The sequence below is a fragment of the Furipterus horrens genome, unplaced genomic scaffold (assembly GCF_987537825.1).
Source record: "Furipterus horrens unplaced genomic scaffold, mFurHor1.1.pri manual_scaffold_9, whole genome shotgun sequence".
NCBI classification, from domain to species: domain Eukaryota; kingdom Metazoa; phylum Chordata; class Mammalia; order Chiroptera; family Furipteridae; genus Furipterus; species Furipterus horrens.
The window spans coordinates 17,223,493-17,231,939 of NW_028327179.1; the positions used below are offsets into that span (position 1 = coordinate 17,223,493).

The following is an 8,447-nucleotide window of genomic DNA, read 5'->3' on the forward strand; positions in this document are numbered from 1 at the left end:
AAGGTGTGCAGAGGCCATTGTCCCTTTTCTAAACCCTCCCACAACAGAGCCAGCAAGCTGGTGCCATATCTGACACTCCATCTACCTGGCTAACACTGTTTGAGCCACCTTGATATTCAGATGTTCAGTCCCACCCAATTTATAAGCCCACCCAAGCTGCTCCTCCATATGAATGACTGGTCTTGACTCATGTTTCACAACTTCCTAAATCCTCTCAAACAAGCATCAGCTGGCCTCAGTGAGCCCCAGGACTGGCATTAGCAGCAGCCAGCCTAGATTCACACCTTGGCTTCACCTGGGAATCTCCAAGCCCAGCACAAGTAGCATAGCAATCTCAGATTGCTTTATAGCTCAGGCAGGGTGGCCTCAGGCAAAACACAGGTGAGAGCTGACCTTGGCCTGCTCTACCTGGGAAACCCCAGCCCCGCACACCCAGTGGACAGCTACAGACCACATTAGAGCACCACCACCCTGCCCCTGCACAGCTGATCCTCCATGGAAGGTGGAGGTTGGTGGTAAGTGGTCACAGCAAATCCTAGCAGCTGACTTTCCTGGGTAAATCCCTCCCATTGATCTGTCAACAGCAACTGAGACTCAGCTACAAGAGGAGGGTGTACTAAGCCCACACAGAAGGTGCACCTCAAGTACCCAACTTGGGTAATAGGGGGGCTTGTTCTGCTGGGCCCTATAGGACACCTACTACATTAGGCCACACTACCAAGACACAGAGTCAAAGGAGCTCTACCTAATACATAGAAACAAACACAGGGGGGCTGCCAAAATGAAGAGACAAACATGGCCCAATTGGAATAACAGATCAAAACTCCAGAAAAAGAGCTAAATGGAATGGAGATAAGCAATCTATGGGATGCAGAGTTCAAAACACTGGTTATAAGGATGCTGAGGGAATTTAGAGAGGACCACACCAGCATAAAACAGATCCAGTCAGAAATGAAAGATACGCTCATTGAAATAAAGAACAATTTACAGAAAAACAACAGTAGAGTGGATGAAGCCAAGAATTAAATCTGTAATTTGAAACATAAGGAACCAAAAAAAAAAAAAACCAACTAATTAGAGCAACGAGAAGATAAAAAAATAAAAAAAAAAAAAAAGAAGAAGAAGATAGTGTAAGCCACCTCTGGGATAACTTCAAGAGGTCCAACATTCACATCATTGGGGTGCCAGAAGGAGAAGAGAAAGAGCAAGACATTAGAAATCTATTTGAAAATATAGTGAAAGAAAACTTCCCTAGTTTGGTGAAGGAAATAGACATGCAAGTCCAGAAAGCACAGAGAGTCCCAAACAAGATGGATGCAAAGAGGCCCACTCCAAGATACATTTTAATTAAAATGCGAAAGGTTTAAGATAAAGAGAGGATGTTAAAAGCAGTAAGATAAAAACAGTTACCTACAGGGAAGTTCCCAAAAGACTAACAGCTGATTTCTCAAAAGATACTTTGCAGGCTAGAAGGAATTGGCAAGAAATGTTCAAAGCTATGAAAAGCAGGGACCTACAGCAAAGATTGCTGTACCCAGCCAAGATTTAGAATCAAACGGCAGATAAAGAGCTTCCCAGACAAGAAAATACTAAAAAAATTAATTATCACCAAACCATTATTATATGAAATATTAAATGTTATTTAAGAATAAGAAGGTGAAAACTGTGAATAATAAAATGGCAAAAAATACAATCTATCAACAATTGAATCTAAAAAACAAGCTAAGAAAACAAGAACAGACAGAATCATAGATACAGAGAGAATTTTGATGGTTGCCAGATGGGAGGGAGGTGTGGGGGGAATGGGTGAAGAGGTGAGGGGATTAAGAAGAATAAATAGGTAGTTACAGAATAGCCATGGGGACATAAAGTACAGTATTGGAAATTGAGGAGCCAAAGAACTTACATGCATGACCCATGGGCATGACAACAGTGGGGGGATTGTAAGAGGGAGTGAGGTGTGCTGGGTGAATGGGGGCAAAGGGAAAAAATCAGGACAACTATAATAGCATAATCAGTAAAATATAATTAAAAAAATAAAATGATGACAGACAAGAAAAAAGAAAATGGGTTTTTATAGGTCTATGACTTAACCCTTCTTGTGTTAAATGAAGAAGTTGTGACCCAAGACCCAGGCCCAAATACAGCAGAATTCACAGAGCTAAACCAATAATCTGCAAACTGAAGACTAAGAAATAACATAAATTACAAAGTAATTTATTTTTAATATGCAAAATAGAATCTTTGTGACACAAGCCTCTCTAAGGTTGTGATAAGTCATAACCAATAGATTTCTGATCATTATTGATTTGAAAAGAGGAGTATATAGAAATCCTTATGATAGAGTTAAGTAGCCTTAAATGTCATCACCGTTATGAATTAATAACATTTGTTATTAATGTAGTGACAGCTTCAAGAAGGTAACACAGTCTTATCAGTGATATCTGGAGTATAAGTGTCTCTACTTTGGTCTCTTAGTTTCTTTAAATGAAGCTTCCCACCCACCTTGTGCTCTGTTTTAAGGCTTTTTATTTCGAGTATAATTTGGACTTATACTACAAAGAGCATTTGTGAACAAAGTGGCTTTAGTCGTTCATCCCCATACCTATTTATTTTATTTGTTTACTAGATTTTAAAATAAATTCAGTGCCTGATCTGTGTTTGGAATTCAATTAACTTTAGTGTTATGAGGGACTGAATGGGTGAGCATCTAGTCAAACAACCCCTTGTCTCAGTAGATTAAGATTCATCTGCTAAATAGGGAGGAACAAGACCTGGGCTTCTTGCAGCCTCAGGCAGCTGTAAGTCTGGGATGGAGAAATGATGCCAACAGTGTCAGAAATATCACAAAAGTGGCAGTCCAATGGGGGACAGGGGAGCTATAGTTCCCACATGATTCTGTGCTTCTCAAGAGACTAGCAAGTGTCATGGTGCTCTGCCCCTAATGAAGCCTGGTCCTACAGGAAGATAATTGATGAACTTCAATGTTCTTTTGGGCCTTTCTTAGGAACATTTTGAAGTTGATTCATTATTGCTTCATAACAGTAGGTATCAGTATTGATTGGTCTGTGTCTATGCATTATTTGTTATTAAATATTGTCAATAGCTCCCCCATGAGTTCAGCTCAGACCCCGTTTGGAAATGGCTCTTCCCATGAGAGGCTGACAGTGATCTTCCAGTTCTCCGAACATGATGGAGAAAAAGGCTTGGTGCCCCGGTCGCTGGGCAGTGTTGCCAAGTTGAGAAAATAGGCAGGTAGCACTTCCAGGGCAATAAGTACACAGGCAGCCAAGGTTTTACATAATCAAGCCTCTTATAAACTTCTTTCTCAAAGTGTTATTCTTGCATTCGTTTTGGGGAACTGTATTTGCAGAGGTTGAGAAGTAAGGCTCCAGACATAAACAAGTGACAATTCTCAAAGGGAAAAAACAAACAACAACAACAACAAAACCAGCATGGAAAACAGAAACTAGGTGGAGAGGAATTCAGGCAGGATAAACATAGAAACTTACCTTGGTTGCTGGTTATCCCTAGTACCTTAAGAAAAAAAAAATTGGAAACTACAAAGTGATTTCAGAAACCAGATTTAAGCAGTCCTGAGGATATATTTTAATGCCAAATTTAACTTTATAGTACTGTGAATGTGGTAGGATAGATTGTCTAAAGCTCCCCAAAACCAATTCAAGAAATTTCTTGGAATGTGCTGTATATCAAAATTTAAATAGCAAAAGGGGTGTTTTTATTAGTGGAAATTGCAGCAAAGAAACTGATAGACATATTTTGTACCATGACACAAAGAAGATCTGATGACAGGATGTGACTTTTCATGTAAAAGCTCAGGATCTAAAGCTGCTGGGTCCCTATCAATCACAAGAATCCATGGTATGAAGCAGCAATTTTCAACCTTTTTCCCTCATGGCACACAGAGACTAATTACTAAAATTCTCTGGCACAGAATGTATATGTAGCCTATATGACAAAAAAATAGGTATAATTTTTATTCATTCACACTGGAAAGCTATTGTTGTATTGTCTGTTTTTATTTTTTTATCTGACAATCTAAAGGAAAAGGGGTCAGTTCCCCTGACTAAATAGTCAGGTACTGCATGTTTTAAAAGTTCTTGTGCCCCCTGCCCCTGCTCCGCCCACCCCCGGTTGAAAATTGCTGGTATAAAGGATGACTAACAAGCCATGTGCAAAACCAAAGAAAAGAAGAGGCAGGGTCTTGGTAGAGAATAAAACACGAAGACTGAGGGTCTGTGTTTGAGAGCTCAAAACCCCAAGGGATGCTTTTTTTCTTTTGATTGCAAAGTAGTCTATTTTGTACAGTTGATGTATTTAGAACTACGTTTTTTTGCTGTTGTATTAGTTAGCTTGGGTTACCATAAGAAAATACCATAGACTCAATGGCTTAAACAACAGAAATTTATTTTTCCCTAGTTCTTGAGGCGGGAAATCAAGATCAGTGTGCTGGCAGGGTTGGTTTCTCGTGAAGTCTTTCTCCTGGGCTGGTAGATGGACACCTTCTTGTTGCCTCTTTACATGACCCCTCATTGCTCTTCTTTAAGGACACCACCCTAACTCATTTTAATTTAATTACCTATTTAAAGCCCTTATTTCCAAATATAGTTACATTCTGAAGTATGGGGGGGGGAGGCACTTCAACATATAAGTTTTTTTTGGGGGGGGCACAGTTCAGCCCATAACATTGCAATGTATGGCCTTCAAGGGATAAGTTAAATAGACTAGAGAACACATTCAAATCGCAGGAACTATCTAGACTTTGTGTGGAGTGAGAGCGTATTCTCCAGTGGACAGTGTGTATGTGGCTAAGACCCAATCTTTATCATGGGCCACACTGTACTCCACTCCTTCTACTGGGGACATGGAGCTGGGGTTGTAGTAGCACAAACAGAATTGCCAGTCCCAGGTGTAGATTACAGCATCCTCACCTCATCTTTTATCATCTTAATGAAGTTTCCAAGCCCAAAACTTTCCAGATACTATTACAGATATCTAGGTTAATTAGCCCTAATTTCAGTATTTTATCAAAATGTCAACAGTCAAGTGGATGTTGTCAGAGGGTCAGCAGGCCCCTCTCTCTGGAGAATACTGTCTTCAAAATGCTTCTTTTTCTCAGGAGTGCTATGTGTTTACCTCTTTGATTTGGATTCCAAAAGGCAAACCTATATCCAGCTTTCTTCATCTCAGTACTCATAGTGTATGGTATATGTGACGAGAGAGGCAAATTAGAAGGAAAAGCAATCGTAGTTTTAAATATCACTTTTTTAAAGAAAGATTTCACTGCTGTGAACATCAAATAAGGTGATTTAAATGAGAGTGATTTGTAAAACTATTAAGTGACTTCTACACGGGCAAATCATTACTCTGTAGGTTATCTGGTGCCCCTGCTGGTGTTTCTGGCATTCATCTAGTTTTGGCGTCAGTTAGAGACCAGCCTTATTAATCTGTTTACCTATTTATAAAAGTCAGCATCATCCATTTCATAGGCTGTGACAGCGGCGTTCTGGAGAAATATCACTCAGGAAGGCACTGAGTTATTAAAATTACTTATAAATGTGTATGTTTTACTCACACAGCAACAAATGTGGGAAATGAAAAAAATTGTGTCAAAACGAATAAAATGCCTTAAGGAGTTTTCTCAGACTAAAAGCATGAATAATGCAACAAGGAAGAATTGTAAAACAATTTGTCAAAGGGAGGACATTTGCAAGAGAGCTCTGGGGCAGGTGGGTGACTTGCTAGGGGATTTTGCTGGGTGGCAAGTTTCAAGGGAAAGGAAAAAGATGAGTTTCCACTGGCCTTTTCTGCCAGAGCTGAGACTCAGAACTGGGTGGACAGAGGACAGGGAGCCTTTATCAACACAGGAGGTGATGGCAATGGGGATGGAGTGCTGGAAGGCAGTGAATGGGCAGAAAGCTGAAAGGCTGAACGGACTGGGACCTGAGAGCATTTGGAACCCCCCACCCTTCTCTGATGGGTCTCCCATATCCTAGATTCTCTCATGATGCTTTATGGCTTGGTTTTCTGTGTGTAATACTTGGTATTTTTATAGCTCCACTTCAATTTTATGTCTACTTTTCACCTTTAAGAAGTATATACTATTTACATGGAAGAGTGCAAGATGCATAATTTAAGATAAGCAATATGCTTTGCCTTAATGAGATCTGCTACTTAAATATGTTTTTTTATAATCATATCTTATGCTCATACTTGTCATATCTGCTACTTAAATATGTTTTTTTAATAATCATATCTTATGCTCATACTTGTCATATACCTTAACACCTAATTATAATTTATATACCTAAAGACAACACTTTCTAACTAAAAGTTAAAACAAAAAGATAATGTTGAGTAAAGAAAGTAAGGTGAAAAAGGATTCTTATAATATGTAATAATTCACATAAAATTTTTTGAAAATAAAATTATTTTTAATACCGAAATTAAGTTATCTTTATAAGGTTCATAAACAGTTAAAATCCCTAAGCAATTCTGATGCAAATGCTCAGAATTATATCATTAAGAATAACTGAGCAAAGACTTACGGTCCACAGTATTTCTTAATTGTTTATTTCTCAAGACAAACTATTCCTTCACTGAAATATTCATGTTTCATAGTTCAGGAACACAGGTCAGTGACAAGCTTCCAAGGAGTTCAGCCCAAAGAGATTCTTTACATTCCGAGATAAGTTTGCACTCTGAAAGATACCAGCCTTCGTCATCTCGACAACATCTTTCATGGAATCATAAATTTCTGTAGAAGTCTGCGTAAGCCTTCTTGGCTCAGCCTCAGGAAACTTACAGAAGGCTGCGCCCCCAGGGATACCATTATGGCTCCAACGGTATGAAATGTCAGAGGCTCGGCCAGAAGGCCACACCTCTGAGGATTTGCCAGAGCACTGGAAACATGGTGGTTCTAGTCTCCTCAACAACAACGTCCTTCCTGGTGGAGAAATGGACCCTTCATATACATTTTAGGTCTATTACTTATGTGTTATCTATGATTACATGCATGTATTTGTAGTAAAAGTATAAACGACACATGGGAAATGCATGGTAAGTAAAGTGATCACATTTAGAGAGCAAGGAGCAGATAAGCGGTGGGTCATTGGCTGTTTTTATTACATTTTTGTTTTTTCTAATTGGAGCTTTGAACCACATGCAGCAAAATATTAGCATGCATTTACCGTAGTTATTTTTACCTATAGATGCTTCTGTGAGCAATATAGCCTCTACTTTCATGTTTAAAATACTTGATAATCAAAAACAAATTAAAAATTAAAAACAAACAAACAAACAAAAAGCCTACCCACCTGTTTCTCTGCTAGGAGAAGTCCTAGTGGAATTTCCCATCAAGCAGAATTTTGCTGGAAATGTTTCATCAAGCCAAATCTCAAGTCTGCAAGGACTCTTACCCAACCTCTCCACTCTGTAGTAAAGAAATAGCTTTCATCCAACAGTAAGTGGTTCAGGATGCTACCTTTAAAACAACTAGTTATTATATGTTACTATTTTATAGAGATCACTCAGTGCTATGACCTGAGTATGCTAGGGACTGAAAACCTCTGTGATTACTGCAGTTTTCCTCTAAAACATTAAAACTGAGCACAAATTGCCTGTATAGACTGCCTCCCAAATGCAGGGGGACTCTGTGGTGAAGGAACTCTGAGCTTAGGACCAGAAACTGGGGTCCAGCTCAGCCCTGCCATTTCATAGTAGTTTAACCACACGTGAGCCAGTTGCCCTGTCTGGGTCTTTTGTTCTTCATCTGTAAACTCAAGATTTGAAATTCCTTCTAGCTCTGGGTCCTTTCAACAGGTGACAAAGGAGCTGAGTGTTATAAGGAGGTAGGTTCTGAGGTGACACTGGGAAGGACTGTCATCCCTTCCTGATAGGGTGCATTCAGGACTAAATAAAATCATACCAACATAGCTGTTAGAGCTGTATTGGACTTGCTATTTTACATAACTAGTTTATATTTGCAGTTTCCTGCAAATATAAAAGGACTCACCTCTCTTTACTACTATGATTCTCTATGCTCGGAACCTTGCTAGGCTTGTGGAAAGTCATGATGCTAAATGCTTTGTTTTGGTTCATTGCGTGTGAAGTCTTTTCACATGATTTCTTGCATCCCAGGATTGCAATGACATTCCTACTCTGGTCCTGTGCCTTGCGGAAATGACAGTGAAGTTGAGAAATAAATAGAAAGTAAAGTATATGAGATCATTACTAAGCCATATACGGCTCTATGAAGGGAAGAGCTGGGTGGTGAGGTTCACGTCCAATCTAAGGGAGGAGATATGGGATGAGACAACCCGGTGCTGGAGCTTGAGCTGGAACAAAAAAATGATTCATTGAATAACATGGGAACTCAGCTAAATTCCAGGGTCCAATGTTATCTTAGTCCCTTCTCAACCATTGTC

At 39.4% G+C, this 8,447-nt stretch overlaps 1 pseudogene; it reads right to left on the bottom strand.

Moving 5' to 3' along the window:
- Positions 1 to 6,656: 6,656 nt before the first annotated feature.
- LOC150001362 (cytochrome c oxidase subunit 6C pseudogene) lies at positions 6,657 to 8,121 on the bottom strand (annotated as a pseudogene).
- Between the last annotated feature and the right edge of the window lie 326 nt (positions 8,122 to 8,447).